We start from the raw sequence: 16,293 nt of genomic DNA, 5'->3' as shown, positions 1-16,293 counted from the left end.
TGCATTTGTGCTAACTTTCAGCTCATGCTGCACTTTGACTCATTTTAATATTGTTACTATCTCAAACCTACTCCTTGTCACATATTTGGGGAGTAGGCAGGAGACATCCAAAAATCTGAAGCCAAAAATAGGGAGAATGAGAGAAAATAAAACCATGACTTTCAAGCTCTTCTGACTCAAGCCAGTCTAGCTCTGCAGCCGCAGCGGGTCTCCAGGGCACCCAGTGGGATGCACCCTTGGCACCCTCAGCTATGGCCATGCAACTAACATCAGTCTCCTCCTCCTGGTCCCAGTGCTGTGCTCCTGCTGGTCAGGACTGCACTGGCTGTGCCATGAAATCCAAAGTTCTCCTAAATCTCAGCCCCAGACGGCTGCAATGCCCTTCAGACTCCGTATAGGTCCTATACGCTGTGCAGAAGCAGCACTGGGACCTGGGGGCAGGGAGAGGGAGTCATGAGAGCAAGATGCGTACTTACTGATTAGAAAGTGTTGAGTTGTTCACACCCAGGATAAATCTGTCGCGTATCCGTCCCCCTGCACCCTGCGTAGCTACAGCTGCTCGAGCCCAGCTGTCTGCCCTCTTCCCTTTGGGTGCACGGCTCGCCCCTGCGGCCGGCCCTTCTCTCAAGGCATCAGGCTACATCTGGTCTCTACCATGTAACGTTACCCCGAGGAACGTATGGGATACATGCATCTGCTGGGCCAGGCACGAACCCCCCGGGGCCCGCCAGATGAGAGGTAAGAGGGGTTCCGCACAGGATTTAAAGCAGACATATTGGGGAGGGGAGGCAAGCTGGGGAACCGGCATCTGACTGGGTACCCAAGTGAGCTGAAATGTGCTTTTGCAAAGGTGTCAGTGCTCGCCTCTCCCGCTGACCTCAGCGGTCACGGGTGGTTTTGGTACGGCTGGATCTCAGGCTGTTTCCATACAGCTCAGCTTTGGCCACGCCGTGCGGGGGCTGTTCCCAGCACACGGCTTGCACCAGACTTCTTCACCTTCAGGTGGTAGGGAACACCAAAACCCACCATGTTCTGTATGGTTTGTAGCTGTTTTAACTTTGCTTAGGATCATGATCGATTAAGTCATGTATTTGTTTTTAAAATCCTTACCTATTTCATTCTGGTTTTAACTACTACCCATTCTTAGAGCTGAGCTGGCTTTCAATATCCTTCTCCCAGTCTGAGCTTTCCCAGTCCCAGAAAAGAAAATGGATTAGCTGAGGGCTGTTGTTGTGGTGTTGAATTTCTCCTCCTCTATCACAATGTCGTAATGTTTGAGACAAATGTTTCCAGGGAATAGCAGCTCAGTTAAATAATTCTGTTTCTGGAGGATTTAAAGAAGAAATTCTCCACTTGATCTCATGCACAATATTGTATATTTACAGAAACTAAATATCAGGCATAAACTGACTTGAGAGGGGCCTTTTAACTGACTGCGATATTTTGATCTGCCAGATCCACCCCGTGATTATGACAACATGTCACTGGGTACGGGCAGCTGTCCTAACCCTGGACCCACAGGGCTTTGGGGTGAGCACAGCAGCGGGGCCGAGAGCCGAACCCTCCCTCTGCGGCAGCGTTATCGCACTCGCTTCTCACACGCTCCTCCTGCACGTCCCTCGGTGCAGCTCATGGGTATAAAAACGCTTTTTCCCTGGCGAAATGGGGCACACTGAGGAACGGGCGGTCCCTCCCAGCCGGGGGGACGTTGCCGTGCTCTGCACAAGGTGAGCGTGTTGGGAGGGCTGGAGCTGGAGACCGGGCACAGCCCAAGGGGCTTCGTTCAGGGGGGACAGGACACCTCCAGGCCTCTTGCCTTGATCTTTTCAATCACTTGAGCATCAAGTAGGGTTTGGACAAAAGCTTGGATTGCAACCACGCCAAACACCCAGCGCTGGTCCCAGCGAGGGGCAGACGGCTGCATGGGAGCACTGAGAAGTCTCCATGGAAGGGGCTGCTGCCGGACATGGGGCAGTCGAGAAAGCACCGATCACATTGTCTCCAGACGCGAAGCTGACCCAGAGCTGTGGCTTCTCCTTTCCAAACCACCACAAGGGAGATGCCGGTGCACCCGCACCTTACGGAGGCTCCCCGCAAGCAGCTCCCACAGCTCATCCATGCACCCATCTCCCAGCAGCCCTGAGAGCTACTGGGGATACGGCAGCGGGCTTGTGCCCAAAAGGGTGATGGTGCACCCGGGCTGGTGCCTGCCTGCTCCTCCCTGGCCTTTACTCACCCTGCAAGAGGGGGTGGCCCATCCCCTGGAAAACCCCACATGTCCACAGCGGGAGGTGAAAGGAGCGTGGTGGTCCACAATGGGGGGCTGAGGAGGGGTAACACCCCACCAGTGCATGGCATCAGCCGGCCAGAGGACCGTCCACACATCATCTATTTTCGGCGGTGGCAGACCGGGAGCCCAGGACGCGCCGTCTTGGCTGTTAAAGCCATGTGAGTTTCCTATTGCTGGAGAGGCACTTGCTCGATGCCCGAAGACACTCGAGCGGTTAATTATGACCTATAGCTCTGATGGATCATATCACCGCTATTTTTAGCTCTCTCACTTCTGGTGCGAGCCCTGTATCTATCTCTTTTTGGCCTTTTATTTTCAGTTTCTTATTGCCGTTTCCTAAACTCGTCTCAGGCACCAGGTGGGCAGCAGCTGGGGAAGTATTTTTGTCTCTGTGTGGCACAACAAGACGGCTCTGAGGGTGCGGGGGGACGGGTACAGCTCTGCTCGGCCAGCAGCTGAAACCCAGCCGGGGTCGCAGACGGCATGTGGCAGCTGAGCCCAAAATCAGAGCCCCGTCCCAGGGCAGCACCAGTGCCCCTCCGGCTGCCCCGGCATGGCTTTGCCGCAGCTGCCACGGGGGCGGGCACGGCCGCTCCTGCTAGAAACCGAGACCGCGGTGGGTCCATCTCGGCCATTTCCAAACGTGGCTAAGGACACAGAAATGGGGTGTCATGTCAGTTTTGGGGTGTTGGTCTGGGTTTTGCACAGCGGAGGTGTGAGCTTCGCAAACGCTGGGGCGCTCTCGGCAGGGGAAGGCGCATCCCTGCTCCAAATGCAACACCAGCGTGGTCCTCCCGGCACGAACGCAGCAGGATCGTGCAGAGACGAGAGAGCAGGGGGGTGACAAGGGCACAAGTCGGAGGAGATCTCCAAGTACCTCCCTGCTCCAGCCAGGGAGACCGGTGCTGCGTCACCCCTCCCTTGGCATCGGGGCCTCTGGCAGGGACCCAGCGAGCTGGATGGGACGGGAGGAGGAAACCTAGCCCTGGGGATGAGAGTGGGGCTGAGAAAGGAATACTCCATCACTCCTGGCCACTGATGAGGGTACAGAAATAGCTGGTGCCCAGTTCCCTAGAAAGCAGGCACACAGCATGGACATAGATAGGAAAACCCTCCCCTGAAGCAAGCATCCCTCCGTGCTAGCAGGAGGGCGACCCGGGCAGCGTCCGGCTTCCTCCTGGCGGTGCCACTGCTCCCCTCTGCTCCCCACCGTCTCCGGGCTTCCCAGCATTGCTCCATCCCCTCCACACAATCCCTTCTCTCTCTGCAGGCCAGGAGTTCATCTGAAGGCTGTCAGAGGGATTTAAGGCTTTGGCAGAGGAATAAAAGGTTTCTGCAGAGAGCTAAACCAGCCCTGCTGCTCCATGCAAACTGCCGGTCTGTAAATATCTGGCCCTGACTGGCAGGCTCGAGTCTCCTGCAACATTTTACAGAATAACAAGACATTTCTTGTAAAACAGCAATATAGAAATGCCATTTTCACAGGTTATTGGTGGATGCCTGTGTCGTAGGCACACAGCTAATCCTGATTTAGTGCTTGCAGCTCCTGTGACTGCGTTGCCCAAGTACAGTTGTATTACTGCCCATCCACCACCCCGCAAGCATCCAGAAGTAACTACACGAATTAACTATGCAGATTCGGTGTACAAACACATAACCACACTCGTCTGACCGTAATAAATCAAGCACGCAGCCCTGAAGCAAAACAAAGGGAAGCCACAGCTTAAGTGTGTATATAGGCAATCGGGATGTGTCCAGGTGATGAGCGCCAGAAATTGAGTCCTCTCCAAATCCATGACAGCCCTCCGAAAGCCTTTGCAGGATGTGTTCCTGGAGGGGATGCTTCCCCGTGTTGGAGAGCGAAGCCCATCTGCTCTGCGGCGAGGCAAGGGCTGCCCGCAGCCCCCGCTGCCGTCAGTGCCGCTCGGCCACAGGCAGTGACTTCCCCTCTGCTAATTAAGGTGTGGGAAACACGTTCAAGGTGGTGCAAGACATCTGGTTACCTCAAAATGAATTTTCCAAACTTAATTATATTTCTCCTCCTGCAACATATGCTCACGCAAAGATGAGGATGGGACCAGTGATAGATGAAACAAGCAGATGCAACAACAGGGGTGGGTTGGGGTGGGGGGGAAGCAGAATCTCAAATCTTGCTGGTATTTGTGGAGTGTATAACTGACAGGAACATTTTAGGGCTATGAATACAAGCTGACGTATGCATGTATGTGCAAGCAGTAATCCTGCTAGGACAGGACATGCCGATCACCTTCAGGAGAGAGAATTTTAGGTAGTCTTTTCCAAATGAAATCCTTTCATGGATCCTATAAATAGGATTTATTGTTGCCACGCATTTTTCTTTTTTATTGTCCCTGCTTTTTATGGCTTTTTGTATCAACCTTGGTGCTAAGATTGGGTTTATTTAGTGCACTTTTTATGATCTAGCTCCCCTGCTGCTGGCTGCTGGCTGCTGTTGCAGCCACTCCAGGCAGGGGGGAGACCAAGCCCAGGGTTTCTTTGTGAGATGTTACCAGCTGGATGCTTCCGTCAGTCGTCATGGGCAGAGACTCCAGTATTAGTAGCAAGTAGCGGATGGCTGCAATCCTGGTATGAATAACAGAAAGGACCATGAGAGTCTCCTTGATTGACAGGCAGATCACAGCAAATGTAATACCAGGGTATTTCTGCTAATTTGTTGGAAAGCGCAGGCTGGTGATGTATAGCACTTACACACATCTCTGCCTGCAGATAGCGAGTGGAAGTGGAGGGCTCTGAGCACACAGAGTCCCTGTGGGAGAGACTTACATCAAACCAGACGGTGTGGGAGGGCCAGATGCACAGCAAAGTGATGGGGCCAAAACTTAAACCCTTTGAAAGCTTCTTTTCCTCCACTAGCCCTTATGTGAACAGGGCGATTAATCCTTTGGGCTGCTAAGTATGATTTAATGCACACATTGTGTCTTCCTACCCATTAATTTGGGTGGCAATGGCAAGGTCTTTCTATGTGTATTCAGTTAGTACGAGGAGGTTCACCAGTCCCCCTGGGCAAGGCATTCTATGAGGATTACCAGTAAGAATGTCCCTGTAGCTCTTAACATACAAACTGGGAAAGAACACCAGGTTCAAACAGGCGGGTGAGACAACCTGGAGCTGTGCTGCAGAGAGCACTGATTCAACGTTGCTCCTCTAGACTGGAAACACAACTTCAACTTTTGCTCGTGGGCTGAAAAAAAAAAAGAGGAGAAAAGCGTTCTGTAAGGGTTATGTTCATGACGGGCCTCGCCTGAGCCGTGGCTGGAAGCAGCAGCAAGTTTCTCCTGCCTTGGTCCCTCTTCCTCTCACCCCACAGACTTTTTCCATTGCACAGAACGTTCATAAAACTTCCCAGACTTGGGCCGGTCTCCGACACTTTGAGATGGACGCAAAGCCCACCTGACCCCCGCTGCTGAAGCGGATGTGAAAATAAAGCAAGTTGCCTGTTTTTGATCAATGAGGAAAATCAAAATGCACGTGTCCTGAAGGGAAGCAGGTACTGCTGCATGAGCCTGTCACCCAGGATGGAGAGGGTGACCGAGGGGACCCGCTGTAGCACCCATCTCCAGAGAAACAGCAACCAAACTCCCGAACAGCCGGCATAGCGGTGTGTACACGAGGGCCCTCGCACTTCGCTAGGCACAGGACATTTGGATAAGGATACTGCTTTTATTGCCTTTTTCATGTGTTACCTCTTTTATTTTAGGGTATGGCTAAAACAGTCCACGGAGTAAAATTCCCGAGTACCAAGGAAGCGGGACGAGAGCCCGGCCTCACCGTCCTCCAGCCTAATGAGCCTAATTATCATCCTGCTCCTAAGAAAGGCAGCGGCAAGTTTGGAAACTGAAGATGATGTTTTGGCAAGGGCAGGTAAAGCCAATACTAGCAAGAACTGTCTTGCTTATATTTTGATTTTTGGGTGGGTTTTGAAGCATCTGTCCCGTAAGGATCCTCAGTGCTATAGTGCCAGCAGCTACCAGGTATTTAGCTGAGAGGCACTTCGGCAGGCAGAGGTTCAGCAGAGCATTCAGGCGCGTGCCCATTGGAATGGCATCTGAAAACACGGCTCAGAAACTTGCTTTCATTTGGGAAACACCCCACTCAGTAGGCACATTTTACTGGAAAAGAGAATTTAAGTGCTGAAGAGTAGGATGGAGTTTTCTGCAATGTAATTTTATCTGTGCTAAGGCTTGCAGTCATTTTTTTCTAAATCTGCCTCCTGGCACTGTGTGACTAAAAGAAAATCTGGGGTTTGGGGCGTTTTCTTTTATGGTTTCTTACCATTCCTGTAATGAAAACAGTACTCAAACATTAACACTAAAAGGTCAATGGCAGGGAACTAGTTGCACTTCAATAGCCTTCAGGCTTCAAAAAATACTGGGGATTTCTAACTCACAACATCTGAGCAGTCAGGACAGGGTTGACGGAGAAAAGAGACGCCGTTGCCCTTTTCCTTCAGCTGCAAAGGCCAGTTCGTATTTGTATCTGTGCAGTGAAATGAGGGATCAGGGGGAGAATTTGGTCTGTGATGGAGGTCGGCTGCTATGTCACTGGAGTAGCATCCAGCCGATGCGCTGGGTAATCTTCTCCCCTGCAGAGCGCCTTTCCCTGCCCTTTTACAGACAGCAGCAGCGATGCCTGTCGGGGCTTGCTGGTGGGTCAGCTGTGATTCCTTGGATCAAATAGCACGATACGCGCCGTCCGCATTTCTCTTGCCTCTCTCCCGCGCCCCGAGCAGCTGTGCTGTATGTCACCTAAACCAGTGACCGAAGCCCTTTGGGCTGGATTACGGCCCAGGAAACACTTGCAGCTTTCAGAAAAGCCTGGGACGGGTGCTAGCTGCCTCCCCGGGATAGCAGCTACCCGGCAAGCCCCGGGTGCAAATCCTGGCGGTGCAGCTCAGTGCTCGAAATATCACCGCTCGAGTGCAGTTTTATTTACCACGGCAGGTCTTACTTCATGTATTTATTTACTGTTAGTAACAGCAATGCATTCCTACCCAAATGCTTCTGTTGTACTGCTTCAAAATTAACTTTGCAGCTCAGACCATGGCCTTTTGTGAAGATAAGCTGGAAGCAGGCCAGTCCCTGGCCGCTGACACCGAGAGGAGTTCGGATCTGGGTTTACTCGGCTTTGCTTGCCTCTCTTTATCATGAGCCAAACCAAAACCTTGGATCCAGCTCTCCATGAATGGTGGTAAACTTTGGATCTGAGCTCCTGTAATAAGCAGTTGTTTGCCCTGGCTGGTGGCTTAGGACTCTCTAGAAAAAGATATTTCTAGGTATTATTTCTAAACGGAGAATGACAGTTGAAAGAAGAACCTTGTCCAGCCAACTCATGTGTCCGACTCTTTGGCTTTCCAGGGGAAATGAGTAACTAGAATGAGACAATGAACGAGAGAAATAACATTTAACTGGTATCGTAATGAACCTCGAGCAGTCTGCCTCTGTGGATAACGTGCAAATTATCTTCATTGCCATCCTGTGAGTTTTTAAAAGAGGCTGCTAGCTATTTGCCAAATCCCCTGAAACACAATTGGAATTGAGCAACAAATTCCCAGTGGTCTCATTTGAAAATCCCAGCCATCTCCCTATAGGGAGGTAGAGCTCCAGGTTAAATACACCATAAAAAGACTTGGATTTCTTTGTGTGGGATGGCAGCATAGAGAGGGAGGATGGTTATGTTGTACATCACTAACAGACCATCAAGCCCGTGAAGCCATGAGGTTTTGGTACCGGTTCCTGGATAGCTGGGAGGTTAATTTGGCCACGAAAGCAGAGGTGGATTTTGAAATGAGCTCCGTGCTGCCTGACTGCTGACTGTCAACAGCAGGCTGAGATGGGTGGAAAAGAGAAGGTAAACTAAGACCTGGCAAAGGCTCCTCGTGGTCCTTGGGAGGCAAACTGGGGATGTGCACACCGCAGGGACCCAAGTGCGTGCCCAAAGCCCCAAACGAGCTTCGAACGAGCCATTTCAGCCAGCAGCCACAGTGCGGCTGGGTGGGTTAGCCACCCCCCAGTGCTCGGGCAGGTTTTGCAGCCTGTGCTGAGCTCTGCCTTGCTGCGACCTGCCAGCAGCGCCAGCCTCGCCATCGGAGTCCTTTGGGCAATGGGGTGCTGCTTGCATTGCAAAAGGCTCAGCCTTTTTCCTGGGGTTGAAACAGAAACCACACTGAAGAGCTAATAGCTCTTCAAAAACTACTTTTGAGTTAACTGTTGGGGGATTTGGCTTAGGTAAAGCTTATGAAGAAATTCTCCTCATCTTGGTCTCTGTGCAACCGTCTGGCTGCTTGAAATATTAGGAAGAGAGGAAAGGAGGGAGAGATCTGGAGCTGCCCTGCCATCTAACTGCCTTAATTTGGATATAAAACATCAGGGAATTCAGTCTTCTGGCTGTACATGTTCTCCAAGTGCAGCCAACGGTGCAGCGGAGGAGTAAAGCAGGCATCGCTCTTCTCTGGGCAGCAAGCATCACCGCATGTTCGCTTTTATGTCTGTCCAGCCTCCAGGAAGCGGAAAGCAGAAGGTGCTCGATCCCTCCCCTCCAGCCGCTCTGGGCACACCCAGATGTGCACATGCAACCAAAACAGAAACTGGGCTACAGCAAAGGATACGCAGAAGGCACGTGACACCGCATATGTGTTTGTTTTTAAGATTATCTCTTCAGCCTTTCTTCATTAAAAAGCAAACGGCATTTTACATCTCGTAAGCTCTCGCTTAGTTCTCCAGCAACCCTTCTGAGTGTTAATTAGATGATCTTCACAATTTCTTTATGAAGTGGGTAAGCTACACAATCCCCGTTTTTAAGGCAGACAGATAAACTATCAAAGCAAAAGACCGCTCGCTCGCACACGTGTCAGCACCCTGCCGAGAGCACGCGAGGTTGAGCCTGGCCACCCAACCAGCCGCACGGCACACGGACGCGGTGCTGGTGCGGGAGGCGGCGGCGGCGCAGAGCCGGCGCGGTGGCTCATCTGAAAAAGCGGCGCACACCTAACTTACTTACACATCTGCTCCTCTAATTTACACCTCGGTAGATGAGGCCGGGGGGGATCAGCGGGGATGCGTTTTAATAATTTCCTTACAGGCGTTTTCAGAGGAAAGCTGGAAGGGAGGGGCTGATTGATGGCCTCCCTTTAACTGACATCCCAATCCCCAGCGCCAATGCCCTCGGTGGGTGCGATGCTGCAGAGGACCAGCTGCCGTGCCGGCCAGCTCGGCCCCAGCTGCCAAGCACAGCCGGCACCGGCGCCTTCGGCTAAGCTAAGATGGGCTGGAAGGAAGAGGGACGAGACGGTGAAGTTATCGCCACGGAGTCAAGGGGACATTTCCACGACTTGTAAAGGTACCTGGAAGCTTGTAAAGGGTAGACTGAAACGTGTTTGCAAATACTTGTTATTTGTCAGCAAACTGGGATTGCTTACCCGCTCAGAAGGAAAAAATAAAGGGCCACAAGAGTAACAGAAGACATAGCCAAAAACCTCGTAGGTTTACAAATAGGATTTCCTAGATTTAAGCTCTGTCGGTGGGGCCACTTTCCTTGTATGAGGAGTAACACAATTTCCACCTGCTACGTCAGGTTCAGATACTGCATGTCTAGGGTTTTGTGAAGATTAATTATGTTTATCCACACAGTAGAGTTTTACCAGCTAGCCATGCATTTCCAGGAAGAGAGGTATTTCCTAAAGCACCGTGTAGGGCTCAGAACAGTCCAGTAAATAAGCTGATGACTCCCTTGGCTCTGCTCCGTGCGGCATTTCTTAAAGCGCAGTCTTGGAGCACAGTGTTCTTAAACCAAAGCATAAAAATAACCAAAACAGTATCAAGTGAATTGTAGGAGCTGGCAGAATGGAGGTAATAAACAAAGTTCAAACAGCCTGATAACAATATCCTGTTACCAGAGAAGAATAAGCAATACTCTGTAAAGGTGAAATATAAAAACTTTCTTGTGACAAGGCATTGATTTTCCCAAAAAGGAAAGGGAGAACAAACTGCAGCCGTAATGCAGCATGTGTGAGAGGGTACAATAATGACAACACTGAATAAGTATCTCATCTCCAAAAGCTCGGGCTGCGTGACCTTTAGCAGCGTTCAGGATTGTGTGTCTGTTTAGGATGTCATTAAACAAGACAGGCTTCCTCCAGCTGAACAGTGCGTAGAAGTAATTGGAGCGGTTTTGAAGAGCTAGATTCCAGACTAGCTAGTTAATGAACTTGGAAAAGCTACATGCCAGTAAGAAACTCAACACAGAAAATTAGTTTGGGGCAATAGCTCTTTACTCTGTCTTCAAGTCAGTAACCTGGTTTCCATGACATGCCTAGTACAGGTCCAAGTGGTCCCAGTGCTTGGTGTGCTACAGAACCGAGGGCAGGATGTGAATGTCTTTAAGGCAAATTTAGATCAACTGGAATAGTCTTTAGGATCTTGGTAGCTGAGCTCATGGTGAGGTGCTAAGGGTCATGCTATGAGCGTGTCTCTCATGGCCGGGTAAGTTATGAGTGGCATTTGAAAGCCACTCTATAGAGTAGAATAAAGAGAGTGAAGAACTGTAAGGTAGCTTGAAGACTGACATTAATTACCCACTAATTTTCTAGCTGTGATCCATGAAATACTTGTTGCTGATCCCCAGACAGATGGTTAGTCACATAGGACGGGCTTCTCCTCTTTATTTCCATCTGCTATATTTCATTAAGACAGCTAAAAATAAAAATATCCTTAATGTTATTTTTCCATGTAAGTTACTGCTACAGTGATTTGATGCAACTGTGAATAGAAGAGTTTCCAAGCGACAAGAGTTTCTTAATTAATTTGTGATCCTTGGCATAAAAAGTGACTGCGAACCCCTACACTAGACTCATCACGAGCGCTACCCTTACTTCTAAGTGCTATTTATCTAGAAGAGTCAGTTAAAAACAATTTTTTCTTGTATAAGGGGAGAAAAGAGGCTGCTGTCTCTTCTGAGCAGAAGTAGTTACCATTTTTAGGTTCTAACCAGTTGAGATGGCGCCTACGAAATGGAGATGTAATCACAGAGATCCTTCAGGCATGAAGTCTTCTTTCCCTCCATGTAGTAGGAATATCTCCAGAAACAGCTTTTCTGCACAGCTCCAAGCCTCTTTTCGGCCAGCACAGTGCCCAAAAGGCCCCTGCGGGGAGTGGGTCATTTCTGGGAGGTGGTTTGGTTCTGTCTTTCACAGATTTTTTGGCTCTACCTAATGTGTCTTTGTGTGTGGTGAAGCTGAGTTCTTGCACACACAGCTCTCCCAATTTCAGCATTTAGTTCCTGATGTACTAAAATATTCTCCAGGGAAGCTGAGGTCCCCTCTATCCAGATTGCAATTTACTTATTTTCCAAAAGGGGCAAAAGCCTGAAACATGTAAGCGTTGATAATCCTTTCTAGTCCTTCCATGCGTTTCCCACACATCTTTTCAGAGGGACAGAAACTCTCCCTTATTTCACGATGAAGAAGTTTTAGCATGTTTTAAACAAGGAAAGTTTAAACAAGCCCCAGAGTAAGCGCAGAAACAGGGAGCAGGCAGCCCAGCAGAAGCAGCTTGGTGTGACGAGGAGCTCCAGGGACTTGGCTAACACTTGGTCTCCAGAACTTAAGATGAAATCTGGGACCGATATCTTAGACCTGGGCCATTTTTATTCTCAACTACACAAGCCATTGCCATAGACCTCCTGAATGGCAGTCACGGGTGCTATGAGAGATGAACTCTATTACTTTACCCTACTTTTAAAAGTCTAAAGCAAGCATGCTATTTCAGACAACACAACTCAAAGTGCCACTAGTACTATGTCTTAGTAACACTGCCTACAACACAGGCGAGAACCTTTGTTCTCACCCCTCCTTTATTAGATGCTTCTGCTTAGAAAAGCAAGCAATTTCCTCACCCTCCTGGCAACGTTCCCACGAGGAATTTCCTCCTCCCAAGCCGTAGCCACGGAGCCAGTCATACAATCCCTCCTTCTCTCGGATCACGCCGTTTTCCCATTTGTTTGGGCTCTTGCCGCTCACCCCAGCCCATCACCCCAGGAGAACCTTTGGCTCCGTTCTTGTGCCCGTTCTCCCTCCTGCAAGAGCAGTTATTTGAGTTCCACCCTAAGATCACACTGACTTAGGCCCCAGTTTAGCAAAGAATTTTATCACATGCTTAAGTGTAATTGACTTAGACCTTCAATCTGTTTTTAGCTTATCAGAAGCGTGGGTGGGTAAAGCCGTCATCCTCTTACGCACTCTTGGCTCCCATGGAGGTTGGCCGTTGATCAGCAAAGAGTATATGTGCATAAAATTGAGCAGAAACTCAGATAAGGAGGACTGCTGAACTGGACTCCATCCAGCATGGTGGCATGTCTTTTAAGACCTAATTATCTTCACACAACACTGCAGAGGTGTCAGCTCCATGGCTGTGGCACACGGCAGGTTATTGGGTACTTCTACCCCAACTCACCACCGCTGCATAGTAATTAAACTTTGGGTAGTCTGTGCCTTGCTCAAACTTTGCCTCGGATATTAGGAATCCTGACTAAGGACTTCAGGATTAATTCTTAAACTTAGGAGCAGAGAATGTGGCTACGGTTGGCAAAAAGCAATGATTGCCTCCAGTCCAGAAAAAAAATAATCCAGTAATACTAAAGTCGGTATTTTATTCTGCTTAAACCACAGTGAAGTTGGATGCAGTAGCACCTCCTTTTCCTGTAGGGCCTCATCAGATCAGTACAAGGCTTAATGACAATAGCTAAAGAAACAGAAAGACACCATGGATTTCGCTTAGCCACTTATAACTTTTACCGTCAAAGTCTGGCATGTTTAATTCAGATCACATAAAAATTCCAGTGGTGAAGGGTGGAGAAAATTGAATGTTGAATGAAGACTTTTGTTTTCCTGAACAGAGCTGAAATGAAGAAGAAGCTGGGTTGTGATGATCAGATTTCTCCTATAGGTCAGAAGTTCAATGTATCATCAGATTTCATGTCATGGGGCTGTTCTGTTCCTAATTGCAACCAGCCAGGACTCTGCACATCAGTGAGCTTTTACCCTGGGCTCCTTCCATAAGACATATATTGTATTCAAAGTAGTAACTAAATCATTTTAAATGTATTTTTAAGAGTGAATCATTACCTTTCAATTCTACAACACAGCAGAAAATTAAATTCGATGTTGGCTTACGTTCATATAAAATATAAAAACCGATACTTAACTGGGTCATTGCTACAGCAAGTTTATTTTGCACAAATTTAATGCAAGCATTAAGCTATGAACCTCTGGTAGCTATGATCTCAGATTCAAAGGTATCTGGAACCTCACAGGGATAGAGGAACCAAAACCCTGAGAAACGTAGTCCAAGGGCCCAGGCCCCAACCCCAAACGTCAGCTGTGGAGGAGGGATGAAATATGGTTGAGCTGAGCTGAGTTCGTGCAGTAGGTGAGAAGGGGATCTGTGCAAGCAGCACTCTGCAGCACAGGTCCTGAGCGATCCCACTACATAACTAAATGAATTATTTATACATCTCAGGGAGAGAAGCTATAGCCACATCTCAAGCTGAAATAAAAAAAAACCAGCTTAGCACTTAGCTGATGACTGACTTTCTGAATAATTTAAATTCGTCAGAGACATCAATGGTGGACTAGCGTGACTGCCCATGGACATCCGTTCATCTGCAGAATTAAATGAGACAGAGCGAGCGTGGGAGCTCTTTGGCCAGCCAAATCACAATATTAAATTATGACAGAGGAACACGAGCTGTTACACAAGGATGATGTGGGGCAATGACTGAGAATCAAGTTGGGGTATCTCATGTTAATCCAACAGCTAATGAAGGTTAACCTACCAATCCTAAAACAACTGTACGTTGTGTATGTCTTCTGCAGAGCGCCTTTCAGCACACCTCTGCTTTAAGAAACCTCTGTCTCACGTGGCGATTAACTGTCAGAGAGGTTTTATCCTTCCTACATCCAGGACAGACCATCTTGTGACCTGCAACGCACTCTCTCCTTAATAAATCATCTTCTAAACATTTTCACACTGAAAATAGGGCTTCCGCGGGTTTCAGCATGCTCTGGTTTCCCATGTTAGGAAGAATAAGGCTTTTGCTGGTGCTGTAGGACAGCTTTGGAGAATAGTGCCAGCCAAGAGGAGCAGGACTGCACAGAAGACGCGTCTGTGTTCCTCGGATGCTATGAATTTTTCTTAAAGCCAAGAAACCTGAAACTGCAGTGGCAAGTCAGACTTCCTCTCGAGATGGAGTCGAGGCAGGCTAATTTTAGTCACCATGCACTATGCAAATCATCATTCTGTAGCTGAGTTTATTTTTTGAAGTGCTGACTGCCAAACTTGCTGCGGGGCATAGACTATTCATATGGGTCTTAAAGAGGTTTGAAACCAGCTCTTTGGTTAGCGGTGCTACGTTTCAGATGAAGGGGGGGGTGCTCAAAAGGGCCCTGCTAGAAAGCAGACTTTCAATAGGGAAGGTCTAGATGACTGGTTTAGATCATATATTGATTTTCTAACTGGCCAGAATTAGCTGTTAGTGGTTTTTTGGAATATGTTTTTGGTTCTACATGTAATTTTTCTTTTTCCTTGAAAACTCCCCTGATAAGCTGCACACCGTGGGCCCGCAGGAGATGATGGGAGTGCTGGTATCTGGATCACGCCCAATATCTGTAGATAAAGGAAGCAGATCACTGTTGGGTTTTAGATTTATTATCTAAATATTTGGCACATTCACAGAGTTCACTTTTAACTGGGATTGATCTGAATTCCTAGGAAAGAAGTAATTCTTCAAAAAATTATTATTAGACTGTGATTCATGGCAGATACGGGGAATGCCGAGCTGCAGAAGCAAGGCAAGATACACTTCCAGGAAGCCCAGGCTTTAGCACAGACAGTAAATTGTTACATTTCTCTTCAATATTAAAAAGATTTAGCATGTGGACTTTGATCTGATAACTTTCATAATGTCTCTATCACAAGTTATACTATGACCGAGTAGTTCTTTGTATTTAAAAGAAACGATTCTCCGTTATTTCTTACTGACATATCATAGATAGCGTCAGAAACTTCCCTTTCTTAACTTTAAGAATAACCACTTCCAAGTCCGATATCTTACCCATAACCTTCAAGGCCTTTATCCATCCAAGCAGGTCTGCCTGGAGCTGAGTTTGGAAAGGCACTTTGAATCCTGAACTCAAAAATGAGGCAGGAGAGTAAAAGCAGGAGCTAGTTTTCAACTGTGAAACTATTTTAAAAGGTGCTCTTATGTTCTGTGGCTGATCTTGAATCTTTAACATAAGTGCTTTGGATCTGGGGCTCGAACCCTAATGAATGGTCGGAATTTCTCCTTGAAATCTGCTGCGGGCTTTAGGGGGGACTTGGAGAAAAAAATATGCATAGCAGAATCTAATTTAGATATGGAAGCTGTGGACTATCCCATTGCATTTAGGGCATGCAAAGGGACTGCCGCTGTATTCCTCCGAACGCAGGGAGCTGCTGCATTGTGCATTTATTTCCATTTACGCGAACAATCTGCCCATTTTGTAAGAGTCCAGCAATGCTCAGACAAAGACACTACCAAGGTGAAAACAAGTAACTGCAGGACCGCGTATACGACGTGTGGCAGCTCCCCAGCCATTGGAAGGGTGGGACTGGGGAAAAATATCTTTTCCACCGTAAAAGCCCGGGACAATCCAAGTGGAATCCAGCTCCCCTCCCCGGGGACAGGCGAGGCAGCCGGGCGGCCGCTGGATGTCACTGGCTCTGCGCAGAGGCCGGCGCAGCCCGCGGCGGGGCCAGGAGGGGATGCCGGCAGGAGAGGGCTCTCTGGGGGGGCTGAAGGACACGCGGGTGGACACGATTCACCTGCTTAATTCGCAGGATCTTCCTAAAAACGTACCTCCCGTGGAAGTGGAGCCATGTCCCAAATCTAACACCAGGGAGCAATAGCCTCTGCAGAGATGAATGGTGCGTTTG

General features: G+C 48.6%; 2 long non-coding RNA genes across 3 annotated transcripts; one reads left to right on the top strand and one right to left on the bottom strand.

Moving 5' to 3' along the window:
* Window positions 1-576: 576 nt before the first annotated feature.
* Window positions 577-9,020, top strand: LOC143167832 (uncharacterized). Its single transcript, XR_012996601.1, has 3 exons — window positions 577-738; window positions 6,027-6,190; window positions 8,822-9,020. It is a non-coding gene; the product is annotated as an uncharacterized LOC143167832 (long non-coding RNA).
* LOC143167833 (uncharacterized) lies at window positions 3,996-12,479 on the bottom strand. 2 transcript variants are annotated; one of them, XR_012996603.1, is made up of 3 exons: window positions 12,218-12,479; window positions 5,432-5,510; window positions 3,996-4,891 (listed from the first exon to the last, which is right to left on the bottom strand). It is a non-coding gene; the product is annotated as an uncharacterized LOC143167833 (long non-coding RNA). The 2 variants fall into 2 exon arrangements; XR_012996602.1 differs by having other exon boundaries at window positions 3,996-5,510.
* Between the last annotated feature and the right edge of the window lie 3,814 nt (window positions 12,480-16,293).

The sequence above is a fragment of the Aptenodytes patagonicus genome, chromosome 16, assembly GCF_965638725.1.
Source record: "Aptenodytes patagonicus chromosome 16, bAptPat1.pri.cur, whole genome shotgun sequence".
NCBI lineage: Eukaryota > Metazoa > Chordata > Aves > Sphenisciformes > Spheniscidae > Aptenodytes > Aptenodytes patagonicus.
Note: the sequence above shows the minus strand (reverse complement) of the source record. Positions and strands in the feature narration are given on the sequence as shown.